The sequence below is a fragment of the Chlorocebus sabaeus genome, chromosome 2 (genome assembly GCF_047675955.1).
Source record: "Chlorocebus sabaeus isolate Y175 chromosome 2, mChlSab1.0.hap1, whole genome shotgun sequence".
In the NCBI taxonomy this organism is placed as follows: domain Eukaryota; kingdom Metazoa; phylum Chordata; class Mammalia; order Primates; family Cercopithecidae; genus Chlorocebus; species Chlorocebus sabaeus.
In genome coordinates this window covers 39,498,134-39,525,659 of record NC_132905.1, presented here as the reverse complement: position 1 = coordinate 39,525,659, position 27,526 = coordinate 39,498,134, and the positions used below count along the sequence as shown (strand labels likewise).

The window sequence follows — 27,526 nt, the reverse complement described above, 5'->3', positions numbered from 1 at the left end:
ACTTTAAACTAGAAAGCCAGTCTACCCAGATAAAGAAAATGAAATCCAGGCAAGGTTATGGCTTGGGACTTGGCCTTTGGCCCTGGGGAAAGGTCAATTATCATGTACCTACAACAACTTTGTAGTAGTGACTAAACTAAAACAACTGATTTTTCAAATCAATACAACAGTGTTCTTGTACAAAGGATAGTTAGATGGTAACACAACCTAATGAAAACAATGGCATGTGATATTAATGAAAAGAATGCACATTCTGGGTCTACTTCTCCACTGAAATAATGACAGATAAATATATAGCAACACAGAAAAGGTCTTGATATAATGTAAAAGGAAAGAGCAGGATATAATGTACATTCACAAAAATAAAATGGAAAGAGTATGCACACGTATAAGCAAAAACTAGAAGGGAATATGGGGAAAGTAAGAAGTGGGCTTTAATAAAAGGTAGTGCTGTCTTTCCTACTTTTTTTTTTTTTTAAAGACTGTCTTGCTGTCTTCTAGGCTGGAGTGCAGTGGTGCGATCCTGGTTCACTGCAACATCCGCCTCCTGGGTTCAAGTGATTCTCTTGCCTCAGCCTCCTCAGTAGCTGGGATTACAGGCGCATGCTACCACACCTGGCTAATGTCTATATTTTTAGCAGAGACAAGGTTTTGCCATGTTGGCCAGGCTGGTCTCGAACTCCTGACCTCATGTGATCCACCTGCCTTGGCTTCCTAAAATGCTGGGATTACAGGTGTGAGTCACTGCACCCGGCACAGCAGAAATGGGGTTTTGCCATGTTGACCAAGCTGGTCTTGAACTCCTGACCTCATGTGATCCGCCTGCCTTGGCTTCCTAAAATGCTGAGATTACACGTGTGAGCCACCGCGCCCAGCCTGTGTTGTCACTCCTAATGCAAGAAGTTACCCTGCTGATTCATTTTTTTTTTTTTTTTTTTTTTTGAGATGGTGTTTCGCTCTTGTTGCCCAGGATGGAGTGCAATGGCGTGATCTCGACTCACCGCAACCTCTGCCTCCTGGTCCAAGTGATTCTCCTGCCTTAGCCTCCCAAGTAGCTGGGATTACAGGAATGTGCCACCACGCCCAGCTAATTTTGTATTTTTAGTAGAGATGGGGTTTTACCATGTTGGCCAGGCTGGTCTTGAACTCCTGACCTCAGGTGATTCACTCACCTCAGCCTCCCAAAGTGCTGAGATTACAGGTGTGAGCCAACGAGCCTGGCCGCTGATTCATTTTATCAACATCATCAAAAGGCTAACATGACCCAAACACTGTACGAAGTGTTTGGGACACAAACATGAAGCTGATATTCCAACCTGCAAGGAGTTCATGATGTAGCTGGGTGATAAGGGTTCAAGGAGGGTACACCTCAAGTAGACTGGGACAAAAAAGGGAAGATTTAGCTGAATCTTATAAGTACAATCAAATCACAGATGATTATTATATCTCAGATTCTGGTTGGGGTCATGTCCACCACTGAAAATCAGCTGAAAACTAAGATTCCTTTCCACTAATGAAGAGTTTATCCACACACACTTATGTTTCTGCCAGCAGTGCCCACATACAGGTCCCAACTTAGCTCCAGAGACTTCAGTTAGCCCATCTTCCTATTATAACATACCTCTTAGTTCACTGACTTGCAAATTCTAAGGCTAACTTTTCATTCTGGGTTTGAGAATAGGGAACAGATGGCCTACACAGCATAGAATCTCACAAGAACTAATTTTTACCAATCACATGTGGTTAAAATCCAGATTTATACCTACAGATTAGTGAGCAACAGAAACCCTTATAATGACATGACAATTATTCAGTGTGACAGCTGTTGATACCACTGCCAAATGTGAGTTTTAAAACATAGGCTAACACCTCTGGTTCCCCAGGATTCAAACAAAACAAAACAAAACAACAAAGACGACCAAAACACACACACACAGAACAAAAAACCTTGAATTACAGTAAAAATCACAGGTATGGAACAAGTTGCTGCAAAGAATATTTTAAAAGATGAGTAATCTTCAGAAATTAGGTAACAAAAAAAATGACACACATGACTGGGCATGGTGGCTCATACCTGTAATCCCAGCACTTTGAGAGGCCAAGGCAGGTGGATCACGAGATCATGAGTTTGAGACCCACCTGACCAACATGGTGAAACCCCACCTCTACTAACAATACAAAAATTAGCCAGGTGTGGGGGCGTGAGCCTGTAATCCCAGTTACTCAGGAGGCAGAGGCAGGAGAATCACTTGAACCTGGGAGGTGGTGGTTGCAGTGCACTGAGATTGCGCCACTGCACTCCAGCCTGGGCGACAAAGCAAGATTCCCTCTCAAAAAGAAAAAAAGGTGGCTCCATGGTGCTTCCAACAAAAATTAAAAAAAAAAAAGACAGAGAGAGAAAAATTAGCCAGGCATGGTGGTGTGCACTTGTATTCCCAGCTATTCGGAAGGCTGAGGTGAGAGGCTCTCTTGAGCCCGGGAGGCGGAGGTTGTGGAGAGCTGTGATAGTGCACTCCAGCCTGGGCGACAGAGTGAGACCTTGTCTCAAAAACAAAACAAAAACAAAAACAAAAACAAAACAATCCAGTCATATAAAGGAAAGAACTACAGATGCACTAGTAATATAGATGAATCTCAAAAACACTATGCTAAGTGGGAGAAGTGGGGCACAAAAGGCTACATAATGGGCTGGGTGCGGCGGCTCACGCCTATAATCCCAGCACCTTGAGAGTCTGAGGCAAGTGGATTGATTACTTGAGGTCAGGAATTTGAGACTAGACTGGCCAACATGGGGAAACCCCATCTCTACTAAAAATGCAAAAATTAGTCGGGCATACTCGGGAGGCTGAGGCAGGAGAATGGTGTGAACTTGGGAGGTGGAGCTTGCAGTGAGCTGAGACCACATCACTGCACTCTAGCCTGGGCGACAGAGTGAGACTCCGTCTCAAAAAGAAAAAAAAAAAAAAAATTAGCCGGGCTTGGGCATGATGGCGCACACCTGTGGTCCCAGCTGCTGAGGAGGCTGAGGCAGGAGGAGAATCACTTGAACCTGGGACGTGGAGGTTGCAGTGCACCGAGATCTCACCACTGCACTCCAGCCTGGGTGACAGAGCGAAACTTGTCTCAAGACAGGAAAGAAGGAAAGAAAGAAGAAAAGAAAGAAGGAAAGGAGGAGGGATGGGACGGGACGGGACGGGACAGAACCAGGCTGGGGAGGGGACAGGGCAGGGAGAGCAGAGCAGGGGAGGGGAAGGGATGGGAGGGCAGGGCAGGGAAGACATATATACTCATTCCAATATTCATGATTCATGCTGTATGCTATGGCTTCAGGAAACTTTTTCATTAAAAAACAAACAGCAATGTTATCTGTACACTGCACATCCGTTCTACCCAAATGGAGTCTAGGGGCTGCATTCCATTACCCAGGATGGAATACAGTGGTGTGATCTCCACTCACTGTAGCCTTAACCTCTTGGGCTCAGGGTGATTCTCCCACTTTGGCCTCCTAGGTAGCTTGGGACAGGCACATACCACTATGCCTGGCTAATTTTTTGTGTATTTTGTAGAGACAGGGTATTGCCACACTGTACAGGCTGGTCTCGAACTGCTGGGCCCAAGTGATTCACCCATCTGGGCCTCCCAAAGTGCTGGAATTACAGGCATGAACCACCGTGCCTGGTACCTATCAAATTGTGATGCTGCTATCAGCTGCTGTGTAACGAAGAATATCAAAAAATTTCTGTTCACATCACAAGGCCTGAAAAGCATCATTTGTCTATTTTTGTTTCAGAATAGGCCAACTTTGGCCACTTAGGATGTAAGTCTCCTGAGAGTGGGGGCTGTGTTCATCTTGATCACCACCATATTCCAAGTGCCAAGTCCAGTGGCCAGAATATAGTACATAGTACATATTGGCTTTATTTAGTAAGTTTATTAAGTAAAACCAACTATTAGATATTTCTTACTGAGTTACACAGAATGACCATGTTTTCATAATAATAGGCTACCAAAGTTAAAATACAGTTAGGACTTAACATTTAAAAATTTACATGCCTAAAATGTGTATTCCCAAGTTTGTAAAAGCTTTTAAAATTCAAGAATATCTCTGCATTAGATTAAAAAAAGAAAAAAATGAGGCCAGGTGTGGTGGCTCATGCCTGTAATCCCAGCACTTTGGGAGGCCGAGGTGGGTGGATCAACTGAGGTCAGGAGTTCAAGACCAGCCTGACCAACATGGAGAAACCCCATCTCTACCAAAAAAACACAAAATTAGCCATACATGGTGGTGCATGCCTGTAACCCCAGCTACGTGGGAGGCTGAGGCAGGAGAATCACTTGAACCTGGGAGGCGGAGGTTGCAGTGAGCTGAGATCATGCTATTGCACTCCAGGCTGGGCAACAAGAGTAAAACTCTGTCTCAAATAAAAAATAAAAAATTTAAAAAAAAAAAGGTGAGACTGGCTGCAGTGAGAATGTCAGGATGGAGCAGAGGGAGCAATTCCACAAAGCCAGTTGAGCAAGGATGGTGGATCTTTTTTACATGCACCATTTCCTTCCATCAAAATTATAGGGCCGGGCACGGTGGCTCACACCTGTAATCCCAGCACTTTGGAAGGCAGAGGCGGGCGGGCAGATCACCTGAGGTCAGGAGTTCGAGACCAGCCTGGCCAATATGGAGAAACCTTATCTCTACTAAAAATATAAAAATTAGCCGGGTGTGGTGGTGTGTGTCTGTAATCTCAGCGGTGAGCTGAGACCATGCCATTGCACTCCAGCCTGGACAACAAGAGAGAAACTCCATCTCAAAAAAAAAAAAAAAGAGAAAGAGAGAGAGAGACAGACACCAAGATGTCTATATAATAATGTTCAGGATACCGAAGAGCTAAAGCAATCTCAAAAAAGAAGAACAGGGCTGGAGGACGAACTACCAAACATAAAGTGATTTTCTTTTTTTTTCTTTTTTTCTTTTTTTTTTTTTTTGAGGCAGAGTCTCTTTCTGTCGCCCAGGCTGGAGTGCAGTGACCGGATCTCAGCTCACTGTAAGCTCCGCCTCCCGGGTTCACGCCATTCTCCTGCCTCAGCCTCCCGAGTAGCTAGGACTACAGGCGCCCGCCACCTCGCCCGGCTAATTTTTTGTATTTTTTAGTAGAGACGGGGTTTCACCATGTTAGCCAGGATGGTCTCGATCTCCTAACCTCGTGATCCGCCCGTCTCGGCCTCCCAAAGTGCTGGGATTACAGGCTTGAGCCACCGCGCCCGGCCCAACATAAAGTGATTTTCAATAAAGGTGTCAACTCAACTCAAATGGGAAAGAAAAGTCTATTTAGCAAATATTGCTGGAACTGGATGTCCAAATAGATACAAACTAACCTCAATCCTCTCACTCCATACAAAAAAATGGAGTGATGGGTTGTAAACTAATACCCCGGATCACAAAATTTCTACAAAAAGGAGAATATCCTTATGAGCTGGTGGTAAGCAAAAAAGCACAAACCATAAAATTTTTAAGACTGCTAAGTTAGACTTCATGAAAATTAAAGTTTTCTGCTCATCAAAAGACACTATGAAGAAAATGAACAGGCTGGGTGCAGTGGCTTATGTATGCATTCCCAATGCTTTGGGAGGCTGAGATGGGAGGACTGCTTGAGCCCAGAAGTTTGAGACCAGCCTAGGCAATATAGTGAGACCCCCATCTCCGAATTAAAAAAAAAAAATTGAATAAAAATTAAAAAATTAAAAAATGAACAGACCAGACATGGTGGTTTATGCCTATAATCAGAACACTCCAGCCTGAGTGACAGAGAGAGACTTTTTTTTTTTTTTTAAAGGCACTCAGTGGGTTGAACACTCAGTATCTGTGCATGTTTATGATATATTTTTTAAATCATTGCAAAAGGATTCCACCACCCATTCCACTGCTCCCCTCTAAGAACAGATCCTACATGTAGATGTTATGGCATCTTCTTAACATGTAGACATCACTCAGGCTATTTGTGTACACAATGTCTTTGTACAAAGATTGTGAAGAGCCAGTTTATGCCATCTTTCAGATTTCCTGCAGTATTTCATCCTGAAGGTTGAGCTTGATAATCGGACCAGCACTCTTGCATCCTGACTGACCAGCATTCACTTCTAATCAATAACAGATGTGGGAATGGTGCCAGAGTGGGCCTTATGCCAAAGTAACAATTTTTCTCCTATTCAAGAGAAAATACCCTTCTTAAGCTCCCAAGTCATCCAAACAGAGAGAATGACATCTGGAAATACACTGCCATGTCATGTGGTTGGCCCCGTTGGATGACAGCTGTATGCACCACAAGCAGAGGGCTGTTGTGCTAGCTTTGTGGGACATCTCAGAGTATGGCAACTCTATACCTTATAACAGGGAGAAAGTGTTAAAAGCTCTAAGAGAAAAATAGTAGCAAATGGGTGCAAACGTAAGTTTACTTAAGAAAATTCCCTTAATTATGGTTTTTTCTATAAATCAATTGAAATCATTTTCTCATTTCCATATTAAACTTTAGGCCCAAATTCTCTATTTGCTCACAGCCTTAACTTATCAACTCCTTACCATTTTGGGGGGATCTATTCTTAAAAACCAAGGAAACTAATACTCAATGTAAATTAATTCAATCATATATAAATTGCCCTAGAAAAAATTTTAGAGGCGGAAAAATTTTAATTAGGTGTACCAATACTAAAGTAGTCAGCTGTAAAGGAAAAAATAAATATAAATATTAACAATTGATATTTTGATGTTATTTGTGACCAACTGACCACAAAGGAAAGCTGATTTAAGCCTTTCTTCAGGCCGGGTGCGGTGGCTCAAGCCTGTAATCCCAGCACTTTGGGAGGCCAAGACGGGCGGATCACAAGGTCAGGAGATCAAGACCATCCTGGCTAACACGGTGAAACCCCGTCTCTACTAAAAAATACAAAAACACTAGCCGGGCGAGGTGGCGGGCGCCTATAGTCCCAGCTACTCTGGGAGGCTGAGGCAGGAGAATGGCGTAAACCCGGGAGGCAGAGCTTGCAGCGAGCAAGCTGTGAGCAAATAGAGAATTTGGGCCCAGCACGGGTGACAGAGCGAGACTCTGTCTATAAATAAATAAATAAATAAATAAATAAATAAATAAATAAATAAATGCCTTTCTTCAGATGCCCAGGAACACCATATACACGTTCTCAATCCACATTGATAATGAAACAAGTTTCATATTTACCCAAGATTTGAGTAGGACAAGACTTTCTTGCTGGGAAGGATAAATATAAGTCAGGAAAGAATTATACTAAAATAGCTACCATTATTCTCCATCTTTATGTATTCATTTAGAAATAACAAAATACTTATTACACGCAAATAATGGTGCTAAAATATTTTCTTATTTAAATGACACTAAGACAATGGAAGTTACCATCGCCACTACCACTTTATTTAACCAGAAGTAACTCAGAGAAGTAAAAAAATTATGTCCCAAGTTATATGGCTAAGAAATGGCAGCTCCGCTGAGCTCCAGAGACCATACTATAGCAAAATAAATAATGCAAAAAGAATTATTGTAGGACTCAATGAAGTCTGCACATTGTGACCAAGAATTTAATAAGACACATTGACTACAGTTCAAAGAGACTTCACATTCTACTACATAGTTCCTGTCTTTCTTCACAAATATATGAACATAAATACACAGTGTATAGCTGAAGCACACCCTGGAGAAGTTAGAAAACTGAAGCATAGGAGCTGCTATGTAGGAGCCCATTTAAGTCAGAGAGGCTTCTGACAAAAAGCCCCACTGTCAAATAAATGGGCTTAAGGAGTGGCAATGGGGTACCTTAAGGAGTAAGAACAAACAAGCCACGATTTCAAAAATGTTGGCTCCACACCAAGATCACCCTTTTCTTCTTGGTATACCTCGTCAAAATCAACAATCCAGAAAGTTCATTCCATTACTATTTTTAAAAACCCAGGTACATTAGAAAAATGGATAAATACTTAGTATAGGCACAACAGCCGTCACTGCTTAGTGAAATGATTAACAATGACACTCTGAAAGATAACCAGGTACTCTGTTTTCCAAATAGACTGAAAGATGGAGGCAGAACAAAATCAACTAGAAAAACAATTTCTTTGGCAAACATTTCAGTGACACAATTAGCACCCACTCAATTCATCTATTATGGAGCACTCCATCTTTTTTTGGCATTAAACTAAAATTGGGACGGGGAAGATGGACTAAATATGGCAATAAATAACAGAGAAAAGTAGCAGCTATAAGATCTCATAGACCACCCAGTACAGAATAAAACTCCCAGAGATGGAGCACACTTATACGCTTGGAATGGTTTAACTCATATTCTTCCAAACGCTGTGATTCTTCACAAGTGTGAGCAGAAATACGGATGTGCTGTAGCAAAAATGTACAGCTGCAGCCTGCAGATGTCGAGCTGTCAGCTCTGTGATCAGCAGCCATGCTGTCTGCCTTGCCGGCGCCCTCCTGGTGGCCGCCTCAGTTAGCACTCTGGGCTGTGCCCAGAAAATTGGGGGAGGTTATTCCTGTTGGGCAGCACCCTTTGCAATCAAGAGATGAAAAAAAGACCTTCTTATCTGGGAACTGAAATGCTGATATGATGGTGATGTCTCAGTTTCTCCTCTATAAAAATAAAAACACTACTAGCTGGCTTTTATTTCCTATCCCTGAGGGGCTGTTATTTGGATAAAAAGCTTTGAAAATTAAAAGCACCATGCAAATATAAGGCTATAGTATAGTGGAGACCGAATCCAAACAACATAAATGGAAGGTAGATGGGCACTCTGGCAGGACAAGTATCCATCTCTGCCATCAGAGCAAACTCCTAAGTTCCAGTGTCTACTTTTATATTAAGATGAGACCTCTGCTAGACATTAGGCAGGCAGAAAGTCTACAAAACAGGCTGTGCTCTCCACCTGCAATGCCCTGCTTCCCCTGCCTCTAGCACTTTAGAAACTCCTACTTTAAGGTCTAACTCCAAGTCCTACCTGATACTCAAGTGCACCTTGACAAAAATAAATCCTCCCACATTTGGACTCTTAACAGCTCCTTATAAACATCTCTGTGATTTCATTTGTCATATTGTGCCACAGGTGATTTGTTTCTGTGCCTGTCTCTCTGTGAGTTCCTTGAGCTCTTCACTCTTACAACCATAGCTCCTAGTATAACACCTGGTAATTTGGTGAGATTTAGGCTTTTAGTGAAAGAGGAAAAAAAAACCCTATTAAGAAAGACTCTATAACTCTTTCCTAATTCCTCTTAACTAACTACAATACAGTACAGAAAGGTTTCTATACCTTTTCTATTAAGGCAGAACTTTCCAAGCTGTGTGTCAGCGACCAATGCCAGAGAGTTGTGAAGAATGATTGAGTTTACTGAGATACTGATTTCCTCAGCCTGGGACAGCCAATCAGAACTTAACACTTTCTATGTAAGCTATGATGTGAAAAGAGGTTTGGAAGCATTACATAAATGTGAAGATTTAATCTTTTAAAATATTAGACTAATTTTAAAAAGCAGGGTAAAGCACTTCACAAATTGTGACATTAATTAAGGCATCAAGGAAAAAAAATGACTAGAAATAATTGCTTCACCTACTGTTGACTAGAAAATAAGTGTTTCAGAACACTGGCATCAGGTAAAACAGCATATCCTGAAAGAGAAAAATAACACAGCTGCCTCGCATAGCAGTCAGTCTGCGCAAACACCATATGGTTTGCAAATTTAATCAACAATCCCCAAATTTACTTTTTCATCCTGCAGATAAAATGAAAATGAAGTTGCTAGAAATATTTTAGAAATTATTTTGCCACTCCAAATGTCTAATAAAATACATACAGTACTGAAGCTTATTCATCCAGGCTCCCTTTGAAAGCACAAAAATGCTTTATCAGCCACATTTTTTTAAAGCACAAAAAACATTGGTCAGTTTAATCTTTTCATTTTAAATCTGTATTTTAAGACCAATCATTCTTCACATCACACAACCCAAATTCAAACCCTTTGCCCTTCTCCATTCCATCTACAAGAAACAAAGCTCAGACCTTCCCCATCTCTTGACTAGACTGATCATACTCATCTCAAAATACCCCCATGAAATTCTTCTGCCCAGAAGTCTCCATCTCAAAAAGCCAATGAAGTCACACTTCCCTGCTTAAAAAGAACACAACTTTATAAGAGTTTTTGTTTGTTTGTTTGTTTGTTTGGAGATGGAGTTTCACTCTTGTTTCCCAGGCTGGAGTGCAATGGCATGATTTCGGCTCACCGCAACCTCCGCCTCCCAGGTTCAAGCCATTCTCCTGCCTCAGCCACCGGAGTAGCTGGGATTACAGGCATGTGCCACCACGCCCGGCTAATTTTGTATTTTTAGTAGAGACGGGGTTTCTCCATGTTGGTCAGGCTGGTCTGGAACTCCCAATCTCAGGTGATCCACCTGCCTTGGCCTCCCAAAGTGCTGGGATTACAGGCGTGAGCCACCGCGCTTGGCCTTTAAAGCAAATTGTTTCTAGGGGAGAGTATATTTCTCTGTTATTAAATTAGTCCTCTATTAGAAATGAATGTTTCACACGCACCTTTCCATTTCCTTGCCAGGACCTGTATTTCTTTCAATCTTATTTCAGATTCACCTGGTAATTCACCTGGTGATCTGCTTATGCTTCAAAAGATGAATGCAACATCACACGTACAGTCAGGATTGTGCTCTACAAAAACTACCATCCTCAATCTTCATCATAATATCTAGACAGGAACTGGTATAGTGGCTCTTGCCTGTAATCCCAGCACTTTGGGCAGCCAACATGGGAAGACTGCTTTAGCCCAGGAGTTTGAGACCCACCGGGCAACATGGCAAAACCCCACCTCTACAAAAAAAATAAGAAAAATTAGCCAGGTATAGTGGCAAATACCTCTAGTCCTAACTACTCGGGAGGCTGAGGTGGGACAACTACCTGAGCCCATGAAGTCAAGTCTGCTGTGAGCCATGATGGTACCACTGCACTCCAGCCTGGGTGAAGAGTTAAGACCCTGTCTCAAAATAATAATAATAGGGCGGGGTGTGGTGGCTCACACGTATAATCCTAGCACTTTGGGAGGGTGAGGTGGGAGGATCACGAGGTCAGGAGTTCGAGGCCAGCCTGGCCAATATGGTAGCGTGGTAGCAACCATAAAAAGCATGGAGATTAAATTCTAGTAGAAAACACAGGCAGTAAAGATGATTAATAACTAATATATATGCAGCCTAAAATGTATGTTTATGTATATTTAAGATGTTTTATAATGTTACAAAAAATGAAAGTGCTAAGGAGAAAGGGAAAGAGTTTAAGGAGATCCAGGTTAGTTTGAGGAGGGTAGTTAAGGAGGGTCCCCACTGAAAGGTGATTATTTTAAGAATGTGAAGAGATGATGGATGTTCAGTACTGTATGTGACACATTGCTTCTCACTTTTTGAGTAGTTGTTCTTCTCCTTCTCCTCCTTCTTTTCTTTTGAGATGGAGTCTCTCTCTGTCGCCCAGGCTGAAGTGCAGTGGCATGATCTTGGCTCACTGCAACCTCTGCCTCCCAGGTTCAAGTGATTCTTTTGCCTAAACCTCACAGCTAGCTGGGACTACAGGAGCCCATCACCACGCCCGGCTAATTTTTTTATATATGTTTAGTAGACACGGGGTTTCACCGTGTTAGCCAGGATGGTCTCGATCTCCTGACCTTGTGATCCACCCGCCTCGGCCTCCCAAAGTGCTGGGATTACAGGCGTGAGCCAATGCGCCCAGCCATCTACCTATATTTTTATCTAAAACACTTGAGAGCAAGCTGGAAACATTATACTCTCTTATGCTTAAATATTTCAGTGTGTAATTGCTAAGAGTTAGGACATTTACTTACATAAGCACAGTATAATTACCAAAATTATTAACATTAATACCCTACCACCATCTAATTTACAGATATTATTCTAAAATTTATGGGGGGTTTCCTCATATAAATGAGATTGGCAGATCACTTGAAGTCAGGAGTTCAGGACCAGCCGGGCCAACATGGCAAAACCCTGTCTCTACTAACAATGCAAAAATTAGCCAGGCATGGTGGTGGGCGCCTGTAGTCCCAGTTACTCTGGAGGCTGAGGCGGCAGAATCGCTTGAACCTGGGAGGCGGAGGTTACGGTGAGTCGGCATCGTGCCACTGCACTCCAACCTGGGCAACAGAGCAAGACTCCATCTCCAAAAAAAAAAAGAAAAGAAAAGAAAAGAAAAGAAATCACCACTCCCAAGTGCTAATGGAAAATAACTGTCAACCTTTACACTCTAACCACATTTAACTATCATTCAAGTAAAGGTGAAATAAAGATATCTTCAGATCAGCAAAAAGAGTGTACTACTTACAGATTCTCCAAGAATTATTAACAGACACACTTGGTAGAAAGGAAAATTAACCCAGAAGGGAAATTGTGATAAATATGCAATGTGACCAGATAATTCAATAAATATATTGGTAAACCTAAATTAATATCAGCTTTGAAAATAATGGTAACTATTATTTTGGCTGGGAGAGTAACACCCAAAATGGAAACAAAATCCTAGACAGCAGTAATATATTGAAAAAGTTACTCAATTTGAAGTGTTCTAAGACTTCTGTTAAAGAAAAAAATGGATATGTGTATTGACATTTTAGACTTTATGTCAAGTACACGTTAAAATTTTAAAAGCAATCATCAAAATAAGGAAAATGAAGTATCTGTCTTTAAACTAACCCACAATTTTCACTTATCCAATTAAGAGTATCTATTGATTTGTGCATATGAAATGTGAGAAAATAGAATGAAGTTGTACATTAAAAAGAAACAAACCAAAAAAGTCAAAGAGCCTTAACATTTTTACTGAAGTGTTTGAAACTGACTCCGAAAAACAACAGAATTCCAAAGACAAATCACCAATTCTCTGTCCCTCCTCCAGACCCAGTTTAAAAGCTTTGTTGTTAGAGATGGTTCCCTTGGATGGAAAGGCAGGGAAACACTTTAATTCATTCTCCAAGATAAAGATGGAAATTAACATTTCTAGAAGGTCAATCACATACACACCAAGTCTGTTGTCCTCCCCTACTTTAGACATGAAGAACAGAGCCAGGACTGGGGAAAGGCAAGTGAGAAGCCTAGGGCCCAGACAAAGCACTTGTGATTATTTGCCATGCTTCTCTCCTTGGGGAGACAGAAGCACAGTTTGCTTGTGGAAACCTCAGTTCACATTCACAGTGCAAGAAAACTTATTTCCAGTTTCACTGTGGCATTAGCCCTAGGAATGAGAGAGGATAACTTAATAAAGCTTAAAGAGATGAAAAGAAAATGAGTCTCACATTAGACTGCAAACTCCTTTTACTATTCAACTTTGTTTCTCAGTATGTACAATGACAGAACGAAACAATCAGTAAGGCCACAGAAGGAAACCTCCATTCTTCCTAAGTACCAAAAAGAAAGGTTAACAGCACATGTACTCACCTCAAGACAATAACATCTATAGCAATACTGGTCAACATTCCCAACATGTACTAGCTCCAAACTTCAAATCAAAGTACACTTAATTTGGAGTCAGAGAAGGCTCTGTTTCAAATCTCAACTCTTCCCCTTTACTGACTTCTCTACCTTTCAATTTCTCCACTGCTTAAAACGAAGGAGCAGATTAAAAAGCTCTGAAAAAAACTCTTCAAATACTACAAATCCTAACCTATTCTAAATATAATCACATTGCTCTACCTGGAGGCTTGCCTTCATAGGCGCTGTCAGGTAAAATGTTGGCTGCCAGGGGCTTTTCAAATTCTAGTATTTTTTTGTTTGTTTGTTTGTTTTTGAGATGGAGTCTCGCTCTTGTCACCCAGTCTGGAGTACAGTGGCATGATCTCAGCTCACTGCAAACTCTGCCTCCTGGGTTCAAGCGATCTCCTGCCTCAGCCTCCCCAGTAGCTGGGATTACAGGCATGCACCACCACACCTGGCTACATTTTTTTGTATTTTTAGTAGAGATGGGGCTTCACCATTTTGGCCAGGCTAGTCTCGAACTCCTGACTTCAGGTGATCCACCCACCTTGGCCTCCCAAACTGCTGGGATTACAGGTGTGAGCCACTGTGCCCAGCCATTTGTTTTTGAGATGAGGTCTGGCCATGTCGCCCAGGCTTGTCTTGAATGACTGGGCTCAAGTAATTCTCTTGCCTCAGCCTTCTGAGTACTTGAGACGACAGGCACACAACACAGGGCCTGGCTCTAGTACCTTTTTATACTCCAAAAGAAATAGAATATAAAGAAGAAAGCCAAAAAGACATTTATTCCAACAGAAATGGCCCTATGTTCCACAATTATGACAAAAGCTCTATGCAGCTAAGTTTAAAACATTGAAATTGTTACTTTAAATGTGCGAATTATTAAATAATTTAATTTAAAATGCTGTAAACTCAAGATTTTACTTTAAAACTGGATTACACTGCTAAACTCTCGGAACAGGCAAAAGTCAGTGACCTCCCCCTTGATTTCCTGGGCTACTGACTTATAAAGGCCACCAAATACCCTTCACTGATGGGGTAGTGACTTTGTCAAGGTCACAATACAATTCATCAGGAGTCAGTAACAACTTTGGATTGTCCTTAAAATTCTATCTAGGGTTTGAAGCTGATAACTTATTACCTGTTTGAGATTACAATCTTGATTTAGAACAATAACCAAAATGGAACACTTAAGTTTGTTTACTGATGAAGGAAGAAAGAAGTCTAAAACATCGACCTTCTCATGGTGGTATTTATTTTAATGAGTAAACTAGAACAATTATTTGTGTAAACACCGAGCACAAACAACAAAATAATGCAAAATTAAAGCATTTAACAATGACTGCATGTTGTTTTCTCCCACAAAACATATTATCCTTCTAAACTAGGCCCCTTTCCTAACATACTGCCCACTGGATTAAATTTAACAAACCAAAAAGCAAGTGATGAAAATTTTTGTGTGCCCTACCCCCACCCTAGGGGCCTACTGGGCCATGATTTGCTTGAATATTATGGGTGTGGCATGAAATATTAAAGCAGTGACTAAAATTTTCCATAAAATCCCATCCAAAGTCTAAAAGCTTTACTACTCAGAAACAGATTCATTTCCAGACATTTAAAAGATTTACTATTCCACTTATGACACTCTGGTGTTTCTACATTTAATATTTAGGGAGGAGGTGATGGGGGTGGGGAAAAGGGTGTAATTAGTTTTGCTTGTAAAACGTTCATCACAGTTGTAGCGCCAACTGAGCTATATAGCCTATTGGGGGTCTAATAGATTTCAGGGTATTATAGTTTGAGTAATAGAGGTTGGGGTTGTGGTGGAAATCAATAAATGGCTACTACTTCTTTGCACAGACCCACATGGAAGTAATCAAGCGCAAGGGTGGCAGCTGGGGCCAATAACAGTCACCTGCAGTTGAGGGACATGGGGGTTTCAGATGGGTTTTTAATGCTAATTTCCTACAGAAACAATGAGCTAGAAAGAGCAGAGTAACAGACGAGGCCGGATGAAGAGAGACCAGCCAGAACAATGGCTGCACCTGGTGCTGGGAGCAGAGGGACAGAGCCGGCACGCGCCCGCCGGCAGCAGAGGACACATCTGTCACCCTCAAAGCAGCCCATCCCCCAGCTCTTCCAGCAGGGTAACTGATGAAAGGTCCCTAAACGCTAACAGCTTGCCACACAGCAACAGGTTTGAGTTTTTAAAGACTGCCACATTCTCTACACGCACCCTTCTCTCATGACTAAGAATTAGTTAAGGAAGTGGGTTCCCTGTCAGTCTCAAGTGAGACAGTAAAAATATCCAAGACACTCATTTTAAGTAAATCTTTCAGTTATTGTGACTTCAATGTTTTGGGGGGACATGGAAAGAGAAATCTTATTGAGTGCTGATGCAGGAAGTATCATGCTAGTTTCTTTCTAATTAAATCCTTAGAACTCATTTTTTTCCCATTTTACAGTTGAGAAAACTGAGGCTTAGAGGTGAAGGTTAAATTAGCTTATGGTTACACAGCCTAATGTCAAAACCCACACACGATCTTTCACCGTCTTCTCTCCATCTGTCCAAACTACCACAATCAAATGAAAATACAATAGTCTCTGCCTTGTCTGCAGGAGATGTGTTCCAAGACCCCCAGTAGATGCCTGAAACCCCAGACAGTACCAAACCCTATATATACTATGTTTTCTCCTATACATACATACCTATGATAAAGTTTAATTTACAGGCTGGGCATGGTGGCTCATTCCTGTAATCCCAGCACTTTGGGAGGCCCAAGCAGGTAGACCACCTGAGGTCAGGCGTTTGAAGCCAGCCAGGCCAACATGGTGAAACCCCATCTCTACTAAAAATACAAAACATTAGCGGGGCGTGGTGGCACATGACTGTAATCCCAGCTACTTGGGAGGCTGAGGCAGAAGAATTGCTGGAACCTGGGAGGCGGAGGTTGCTATGAGCTGAAATCACGCCACTGCACTCCAGCCTTGGCAACAAGAGTGAAGCTCCATCTCAAATTAAAAAAAAAAAAAAAAAAAAAAAGTTTAATTTACAAATTAGGCACAGTAAGATATTAACAACAATAAAATATTATAACGATTATAATATACTATAATAAAAGTTATGTGAATGTGGTCTCTCTCTCAGAGTGTCTTACTGTACTGTAACACAAGTAACTGAAACCCTGGAAAGTGAAACTTCAACTAAGGGGAGACTACTGTACATACTCCATTTACTGCAGAGCTCCAGCTATGAGAGACAACTGCAGATAGGATGTATACATATACAGAACTGCATCCCACCTTGCCAGGCATCTCTAACAAGCTGCTGAGGATTGATTGAACAGTAACAGGATTTCCACGAGCTGTTGCTTTAAACAAAACACAAAGAGTTGCTTTTTCAGGTTTTGGCATGCTTTAGGAAAATTAAATCCATATGCATTTTAAATTTCCCAGCATCAATCTGTGTCATCATAAAGTTCTTAAAAGTCAAACGCTGTTTGGAAAGTCCATCAGCCAGTGAAAATACAACCACCAGTTATAATACGTTGTTTTTCTGCGAGATACAACCACCACTAAAATTCCTTTATTTACTGACTTGAACTTGGAGGGAAAATTAAACAATCCACAGAGTCCATCATGGTAGAAACCTTTTAAATCACAGCTTCCTGGTATATAAATCACACATATAAAAGAGAAGATGGCTATGTATGCATAAAGATAAGTATCTTAGAAGTAAACAACTGATCTTGGATTTGGAAAGACAGCAACAGCTAGACATACTTCAAAACATGGTAGAAATGAATACTATGTAATTATGCATTTAATAAAGTTTAATTTAAGGCTCTAGAAGAAAGGGAACGTTTCCATCCTGCCACTATGCTCCTTCCAAACATAAGAAGTCCACATCCTTCCTGTCCTTTTAAATTGTGATCAAATGCTACCTCCTTTAGGAAGGGTCTCTGATTCCCACAGTTGGTGCTAATTTTCAGGACTTACTACTTTTGTACTTTTTTTTTTTTTTTCCTGAGACTGAGTCTTGCTCTGTCGCCTAAGATGGAGTGCAGTGGCTCGATCTTGGCTCACTGCAACTTCCGCCTCTTGGGTTCAGTTGATTCTTGTGCCTCAGCCTCCCGAGTAGCTGGGATTACAGGTGCATGTCACCACACCCAGCAAGGGTTTTGTCATGTTGGCCAGGCTGGTCTCGAACTCCTGACTTCAAGTGATCCACTCACCTCGGCCTCCCAAAGTGCTGGGATTACAGGTGTAAGCCACTGCGCCCAGCCACTTCTTGAACATTTTATCTCCTCTGTGAGATTTCACCTTTTTAAAAAATCCCTTACCATATTATCACATACAACAGGCAATTCAAAATAACATTCGTCAAATGGGTGTCCTGGAAACGCAACACAATTCTAGTCTAAGCTCAGCCAGCAACCAGGAAGATATTGAACTCTGGGCTGGGGAGACTATTTGTCATCCCATTATCCTTCTCTCAACTTTCCTATTTTATCTATAAAATAATGTGTTTGACTAGATTACCCAAAGGATCCTTTCCAATCCTAATATTGTCCATAGGTCATCTCTGGGGACTTATGAGCACTTCTAACACTGAGTAGCCTTACAATAACCATCAATGAACTGACCCAACCAATCTTTCGGATCCACTTGAATTTTTCCAGTTGTGTATTAAATATATTCGTTCACTCAAAAGTACTTTTTGATGTTCCCGCAAAGCCACTTAAATGTCATTATCCTCATCTCCAGTTTATTGGCATTACTGTATTATGTGCCTCCAGTCCAACAAGGACCCTCGCTATGAAAATATCCTTGGGTCATTACTGGAAACCAATTTAGGAGAATTTCCTCATTTCATAGTAGTAAGCTTCTCATGATGCTTTCATAATCTTCGGAAAGAACCATTATTTTCTCCAGTATTCAACTCAAATGTATCTTGGTTATAACCTAAGTAGCAAGCAATACTCTCCTGAACTATCTGGTCCTAGCAGGACTTTTAATCACTCAACTTTATTTACAGTGAGTCAATCTTCACATACTAAAATACATATTATTTCTTATTATGTTTCTTGAAACTCTAGCATCCGAAGTATTCCTAGCATGGACATAGTCATATGAAATCCCCTTTTCAGGCCCTCTATAGTAGGCCCTATCCTACAGAAAAGCATTAAGTCCTTTTCTCCCCACTCATGTCTCCTAGGCTACAATGGAAAGTGTTTTCTCACTGAAGGAGTACCATGTGAATTCAGCATAAACACTATATCCTCTCAAGTATTCAGAAAAGTGCCAAAGATGCTTGCTGAACAACGCACCTATCAAAAGAGATGCCCCCAAATTTTTATGAAATCATTTTAGTCAATTTGGTGTAAAAGAAAACTTGGAGCCAGGTGCGGTGCGCCATGCCTATAATCCCAGCACTCTGGGAGGCGGGCAGATCACGAGGTCAGGAGATCAAGACCATCCTGGCTAACATGGTGAAACCCCGTCTCTACTAAAAATACAAAAAATTAGCCAGGTGTGGTGGTGGGTACCTGTAGTCCCAGCTACTAGGAAGGCTGAGGCAGAAGAATGGCATGAACCTGGGAGGCAGAGCTGCTTGTAGTGAGCTGAGATCGCGGCACTGCAACAGCGCGAGACCCCGTCTCAAAAAAAAAAAAAAAGAAGAAAAAAGAAAAAAAGAAAAGAAAACTTGGGAAAACTTCCATTTTCAAAGTCTCCTTCAAGTCAGTGTGGTGGCTCATGCCTGTAATCCATCACTTTGGGAGGTCAAGGAGGCCCTATTGCTTGAAGCCAGGAGTCTGAGGACAAGCCTGGGAAACATGGCAAAACCCCACCTGTATAAAAAATAACCAAAATTAGCTGGGCATGGTGGTGCATGCGTGTGGTCCCAGCTACTCAGGAGGCTGAGGTGGGAGGATCACTGGAGCCTAGAAGAGTCGAGGCTGCAGTGAGCCATGATCATGCTTCTGCATGCCAGACTGATCAACAAAGTGAGACCCTGTCTCAAAAAAAGAAGAAAAGAGAAAAGAAAAGAAAAGAAAAGAAGAGGGCCAGGTGCGATGGCTCATGCCTGTAATCCCAGCACTTTGGGAGGCTGAGGGGGGTGGATCACGAGTTAAGGAGTTCAAGACCAGCCTGACCAACATGGTAAAACCCGTCTCTATTAAAAATACAAAAATTAGCCAGGCATGGTGACACACCTGTAATCCCAGCTACTCGGGAGGCTGAGGCAGGAGAATAGCTTGAACCCGGGAGGTGGAGGTTGCAGTGAGCCGAGATAGCGCCACTGCACTCCAGCCTGCACGACAGAGCAAGACTCCATTTTGGGGAAAAAAAAAAAAGAAGAAAGAAAAAGAAAAAAGTCCCCTCCACCTCAATAAATCTGACTGTAAAATGGAAGGAAGAAATTGAACAGTACTATACTGTCCACTTAATTACTCAATTAATATAAATAAAGGCTGAAGAACTTTAAGGAATAAAAATATTTTTTAAAGTTTCTATTTGAGAAATAGTAGAATTTTTGCATGACTTGTAATATACAGGAGAAAAAAAAAACCAGATTTTTCCAGCGAGAGGTCTCAGAGTCAGGGGAACAATTTAAACAGTGTTGCCACAAAAACAGTACAATTCAGTACCTCACTCCTGCTTGTTGACTTTTTCAAAGTTCTTCTGTTCTGGTATAGTTTCGCAAAGATAGCATAGAACATTTAGAATAGATGCAGACAATCTGAGAGATGAGTACAGCAAGAGGGAGGGCGCCCTGAAAACAAGAACTACAGGCCAGACCCATTCTTGCCCAAGAGTTGAAGTTAAAAATGCAAGGGGTTTAGGAACCTATCACAGCAAAAAAAGTGAACATCTAGAGCTCTTGAAACTAACTTGTATGTTTTCTATGTCCCAGACAAATTTCCCCAATAATGAGTCAGGAATTACACAAAACAGAGATTCAAAGAGAATAGTGGCTTGCTTGGGATTACAGAACTAGTGAATAATGGCTATACAGTTTGTGTAACTCCCAAACTCATGTTCTTTCCATAGAACATGGAAAGGATGCCTGGATTCAGAGGCCTCAAAAACATGAAGACAACGTATGGAAACAGTAAGAAGTGGTGCAGTGGCTCATGCCTGTAATCCCAACACTTTGGGAGGCTGAGGCAGAAGGATCACTTGAGCCTAGGAGTTTAAGAGACTAGTCTGGGCAACACAGTGAGACCCATCTCTATTTCTTGTATATAAGAAATAGCAAAAATCTAAAACAGGCATCACAAACTAACAAGGACTACAGAACACAGTACGTAGTTATATGCACATGAATTTATTGCATCACAAAACTACCCCAAAATCACAATTCAAGTCAGATTCGTTGACGTTATTTATTTTATATGTAGCAAGAAAATAGAAGAAAACAGCATAGAAGCAAAATCTAAATGAAAAACTGTTAGATATATCTAAAATGAAGAGATGCTGCTAGTTTTGCTTCCATCTCTTTTAGCTGTAATTTGCCTGCATATACTGAAATAGAATCTGACAATAGAAAAGAGTGTTTTATAAGCCATCTTTTTAACATGGCCTATTTGTATTATGCATACTAAAGGGGAAAAAAAATTTCCTCTAAACATCACAGAACAATCCAAAGTGGAAAACCTTACAGAAATATTTGTGGGACTACTTTTCTAGCTGTAGAATTCATATATTACATCTAATTATTAAGTAAACCTTGTGTTCAAAAAAGCATGACATTCAAATATAAAGTTGGCAACAGAAAAATAGAAACATAAATAAAATGAAGCACTGAAACAAAACTGAGTAGAAAGGCTGAACTCTTGTATCAGATACCAAGAAACATTCATACCATTGTAATCTGAAAGAAGTAAAAAGCTTTGAAAGGCAGAGAATTGTGCACTTTTAACCCCCAAAACTAAATTAAAATGTACTTACGCCAAATGCCCAGATTATAAACAATCCAGATTCTTAAATACACCAAATTTATTTGAAATAGATATTCAAAAGCTCCTCTTTTTCTCCTCCTAATCTTCAAAGCTCAATCGGAGACCAGCCTTCCTCCTCCTTTCATTAGCTGGACATGTGTCAGCTCTCTCACATCTGCGATTTCTCACTGACTAGAGCTGCCTGTCCCATTCCAGGGAAACACAGATGGATCCCAGATGGGAAGGTCCTGCCAAACAGACCAGCTCTTCACCTTGCCAGAATCCCCAGATACAGTCAGTCTCTCTCTTTTTCTCCCTTCCTCCTGCTTCCTCTCTCTCCACTCCCCTTCCAACCCTCCCTGTTACCAGGGCTCTTTGCCAGCTGATGTCACTAAGTATACACCTCCCAGTGGCTCCTGGCCAATCTGACATTAACTTGTTAAATACGTATAATTTGTTTATGGCTGACAATAACAGCAACGATATTGTGAAAAACCTATCTGTGCAAGTCCCTAGTGGAACAACATGTAGAGACACACATAAGACACACAGACTCACATTTGTGGGAACATTCAAATGTTTAGCAATTACCATTTAAAGTCCTATATACTGTCTGGTTTCTGCTATTGTTTAATAGCTTCTGCTTTTTGAGCCAGTTTTTAAATCCTACATATAACAAATTCCTTCTTAAAATAAATTATTAAAAATCTGTTTTGAACATGTAATTGGATGAAAAATATAAAGTTGCAAATTAATTTAGGGAATATAAACAGAAATGTATGTAAATGATTCACACAAGCTGCCTCTCAGATCCAGACTTGGTAGCACTGCAAAACTGGCACGTGATTAAAATAAGACAATGCAGGCAACATGGTTCTGATGCTGTAAAGATTATAAATGGAAGATGGGGACACAATGCAAAATTGTTTTAAAACAGAGCAAATATAAATGTCAGAAATAACATAGTATTTAACATTAAAATAACTGCTAATAAAAGTGTCAACAACGAGTAGCCAAAATAAAAAATATTTTAAGAACAATAACAATGAAAATCCAGACAGATGACAGAAACCTGTAAGGTCAGAGTTTAATCCTTTATACCTCAAAGAACTAGCATATAATAGCTGCTCAATTTCTGCTACATAAAAATCGATGGTTGACAATTGATACAATACTATAGTTACACAAAATGTTACCACTGGGGCAAATTGGGTGAAGGGTCCAATGGACCTCCCTGTACATTTTTCATTATAACTTCCTGTGAATCTATATTTTAAAATAAAAAGTTAAAAGATTGTGGGTGGTGGTAGCCGAGTGCAGTGACTCACACCTGTAATCCCAACACTTTAGGAGACCAAGGCGGGCAGGTCGCTTGAGCTCAGGAGTTTGAGATCAGCCTGGGCAACATAGTGAGACCCCATCTTTAAAAATTAAAAGAAAAAGAAATGCCAGGCACTGTGGCTCATGCCAGTAATCCCAGCACTTTTGGAGGCTGAGGCAGGCGGACCACAAGCTCAAGAGATCAAGACTATCCTGGCCAACATAGTGAAACCCTGTCTCTACTAAAAATATAAAAATTAGCCTGGCGTGGTGTGCACCTGTAATCCCAGCTATTCAGGAGGCTGAGGCAGAAGAATCACTTGAACCCGGGAGGCGGAAGTTGCAGTGAGCTGAGATCATGCCACCGCACTCCAGCCTAGCAACAGAGTGAGAGACTCAGTCTCGGGGGGGGAAAAAAAAAGCAAAAGCAAAAAAAAGATGGTCAGGGGAAGTCGGGGGGTCTTGGCTTCTTCCTGGGTCACATTATATGACACATATCCTATACTAAAATCTACATGAACACAGATTCAGCATGAAAGAGTCCCTGCATATATATATATAGTCAAACAGGTATGGTTATAATTCTCTAACCCTTAACCTTCTACCATACTTGGGATGTATCTGCAATCTGTAAACAATATTTCTATCATGACAATTTTTGACAAATAGGAAGGAAGGCTATTTCTGTCAAGGGCAACTTAATTACTAGGTTTTAGGGTTTCAGTTCATACCAGTGGTGGTGGTAATAATAGTAACAGCAGCAGGTTCAGTGTTTGTCATGTGTACTCACTAAGTGTCAGAGACTATTCTAATCCCCTGTATTGCCACCAAGGTCCTATATTAAAGGGCCTATAAGGTAGGTATTATTGTCTCAAAGTTATAGCTAAGGAAAGTAATGTTCAAACAAGTCAATGCCACATAGCTTGTGTCAGCATCAGGTTGTCTGAATCCACAGCTAGAGCACTACACCCCACTGCTGACAAGAAAACGAATCCAAAGATGCTGCTGGCTGTTTTGGATCACTTGTTCTCAAGGAAGCTAGCTACCATATTGTGAAGACACTCAAGCAGTCCTAAGAGCCTTCCACATGGGGAGAGACTGAGATATCTTGCCAATAGCCAGTATCAAATTGCTCACAATGTAAGTAAGCCATCTTGACAGCAGACACCAAGCCACTACCATCGAACTAAGGCACCTCAGAATTATGACCCATACAAACCACGTGAGATGATAAACACCGCTATTTAAAAAGGAAAAAAAGGTAGGTCTTTCACTTCCAGCACCCAGATTATGGATCCTAAATAGCATTTTCCAATAAAAGGAAGCAGAGCTCTTCAGGAAAACAGTCAACTCCAGGTATGGAGCAGAAAATGTACAAAACTTGTCATAACATAAAGCAATCAGGCTATCAATCACTTCTGGAGTTATGTCCCAAGGATGTAGAGACCGTTAATGTGAAGAGGCTCCCACTAAGAAAGATGGGGTAATTTGAGGAGCAATAAAAAATGACCACGTTGGATCACACCTGTAATCCCAGCACTTTGGGAGGCCGAGGCTGGTAGATCGCCTCAGGTCAGGAATTCCAGATCAGCCTGGCCAACATAGTGAAACTCTATCTCTACTAAAAATACAAAAATTAGCCAGGCGTGCTGGCACACACCTGTAGTTCCAGCTACTCAGGAGATTGAGGCAGGAGAATCACTTGAGCCAGGAGGCAGAGGTTGGAGTGAGCCAAGATTGAGCCATTATACTCCAGCCTGGGTGACAGAGTGACACTACATCTCAAAAAAAAAAAAAAAAAAAAGGGAAAAATAGAGCTGCAATTGATTAAAACACAAGAAAATGTTTAAATCATGAGTTCATAATAATACCTATTAAAAAAACTAATTACTTACTTATCTTTTGGAGAATACTAAAGAACCAAACTCATTCTAAAATCTGGTGAATCAAGCATTTCATCTGTCTTTCCTATATAAACTGTACCTCTAGTTAAACAAATAGTTGGAGAAAACTGTTGGGTTCAATGTTCGTTATTTCGATGATGGGCTAACTAGGAGCACAAACCTCACCATTATGCAATACATCCATGTAACAAAGCTGTACATGTACCCGAATCTAAAATAAAATAAAATCAACTATTTCACCCCCACCAAATTGTTGGTGAAAACTGATCTCTATTGAAATAATCCAACTAATAAATGACAAAATAATATACCTGGAATATCATCATTTTGCAAATCCCTAATGAAAAAATGAATCTAATGATCATCAATTGCCACTATTTTAAAATGAGAGACCCCTGGAAATTAATATGACTCCCAATGAAGCATGCTTGATGAAAACAAAAGTCAAACAATATGATTGAGCAAATTTATAAAACATTGAGGGGACATAGGAACATGTTAAGGGCAAGACGATGATGCAATTAGCAAAGTCTAGAATGTGGAAAACTTTATAGTCCAAGCAATCCAGATTCTTAGGGGAAAAAAAGGGAGATGGAGGGAGTTAGGAGCAGAACCTATACATTAAAAGAGAAATAAGGGCCTGGCACGGCAGCTCACACCAATAATCCTTGCGTTTCGGGAGACTGAGGAGGATGTCTCACTTGAGGCTAGAAGTTTTGAGACCAGCCTGGCCAACATGGTAAAACCTCATCTCTACCAAAACCACAAAAATAAGCTGGGCAAGATGGTGCACTCCTGTAATCCCAGCTACTCCGGTGGCTGAGGTAGGAGAATCGCTTGAACTTCGGAGGCGGAGGTTGCAGTGAGCCACGATCGCGCGACTGCACTCCAGCCTGAGCGACAGAGTGAGACAGAGTCCCCCCGCAAAAAAGAGAGAGAGATTGAGGCCGGGTGTGGTGGCTAACACTTGTAATCCCAGCACTTTGGGAAGCTGAGGTGAGTGGATCACGAGGTCAGGAACTTGAGACCAGCCTGGCCAACATGGTGAAAACCCATCTCTACTAAAAATACAAAACTTAGCCAGGCGTAGTGGCAGGCAACTGAAATCCCAGCTACTTGGGAGGCTGAGGCAGGAGAATCGCTTGAACCCAGCCAGGCGGAGGTTGCAGTGAGCCGAGATCATGCCACTACACTTCAGCTTGGGTGACAGAGCAAGCCTTTGTCCCAAAAAAGAAAAAAAAAAAAAGAGAGAGAGAGAGAGAAAAGACCTAAATGCGGCAGGGCACAGTGGTTCATGCCTGTAATCCCAACACCTTCAGAGGCCAAGGTGGAAGGATCACATGAGGCCAGGAGTTTGAGACCAGCTTGGGCAACATACCAAGATCCCATCTCTATAAAAAAAATCACAAAATTAGCCAGGCGTGTTGGGGCATGCCTGCAGTCCTAGCTACCTGAGAGGCTGAGGTGGGAGTATTGCTTGAGACGAGGAGTTTGAGGCTGCAGTGAACTATGATCCCACCACTGCACTTCAGCCTGGGTGACAGAGTAAGACCCTGTCTCTACTAAAAATACAAAAATTAGCTGGGAGTGGTGGCAGGCGCCTGTAATCCGAGCTACTCAGGAGGCTAACTCAGGAGAATCGCTTGAACCCAGCAGGCGGAGGTTGCAGTGAGCCAAGACCGTGCCATTGCACTCCTGCCTGGGCAACAGAGCAAGGCACCATCTCAAAAAAAAAAAAAAAAAAACCACAAAACACAAAAGATTAAGCATGCCACACCTTGTGCAAGAAAGTAAAAGACTGCTCAAAAATGACAGGGGTATGTCAAAACAACACTAAAGCCAGTTAGAAGGGACTACCACTGGAATTGTGCAACAATTTAACCATCAAAATAAATAACGACAGTAATGGATTAGAGCATAATCCATATTTTTTTTTAATAAATCAAGTAAGAAAGGAAAGCATTCTTTCATTAGAATGCCAATGTGTAAATACAGAAACAATGATGGAATTGGAAAATTACCACTAGTAGGGTGCAGTTGCTCATGCCTATAATGCCAGCACTTTGGGAGGCCAAGGTGGAAGAATCACTTGACACCAGGAGTTTAAAATCTGCTTGGGCAACATAGTGAGACCTTGTCTCTACAAAACAAAATTAAAAATTAAAAAAAAGAAAATCACCACTAGATGCTGAGACTACTAGTGAATAGAAAACTAATGAAACACAGGACAACTTCATCATCTCTAAATATACCCAACAAATTACTTATTAATCACGAAGAGGAAAGTAGTAATTTTGCAGTGGAGTAACCTGGCAGACGTGACCTTAATAAAATGACTAACCAATCACTAATATTGAGACACAATGATCATGTGCCTCCTTAAATGAAACACTCTCCTTTCATAAAGGAGAATACATCTGTTCTATAGTATTCCAGCCCAAAATTCATAACATTAATGTAATCATAAGGTAACAGCAACGAAACCCAAACTAAGTACCAAAACAACTGGTCTGTATTCAAAATTGGAATGGTCAAGAAAAGGAAAATAACAGGAGGGGAGAAGAGGAGGAAGGCAGGCTGAGGAACTGTTTTAGAATAAGAAAAGTTAAAGAGCTGCGGTGGCTTACACTTGTAATCCCAAAACTTTGGGAGGCCAAGGAAGGTAGCTTACTTAAGGTAAGGAGTTCGAGACCAGCCAGAGCAACATAGTGAGACTTCATCTCTACAAAAAGTAAAAAAATTAGACAGGCATGATGGCATGCACCCATAGTCCCAAGTATTCAGGAGGCTGAGGCTGGGGGATCGCCT

At 41.2% G+C, this 27,526-nt stretch overlaps 1 protein-coding gene across 5 annotated transcripts in view; it reads right to left on the bottom strand.

Annotated features, from left to right (window-relative positions):
• Window positions 1-27,526, bottom strand: part of CBFA2T2 (CBFA2/RUNX1 partner transcriptional co-repressor 2) — a 162,202-nt gene that overhangs the window by 70,135 nt on the left and 64,541 nt on the right. Inside the window, exon 1 of one of the 5 annotated variants that reach the window (XM_073007942.1) lies at window positions 21,505-22,098. The exons of the other annotated variants lie outside the window; for them this stretch is intronic. The gene's annotated coding sequence lies outside the window, so the exon portion shown is untranslated. Of the gene's footprint in view, window positions 1-21,504; window positions 22,099-27,526 lie in introns of those variants that run through there. 5 annotated transcript variants of the gene reach the window in all.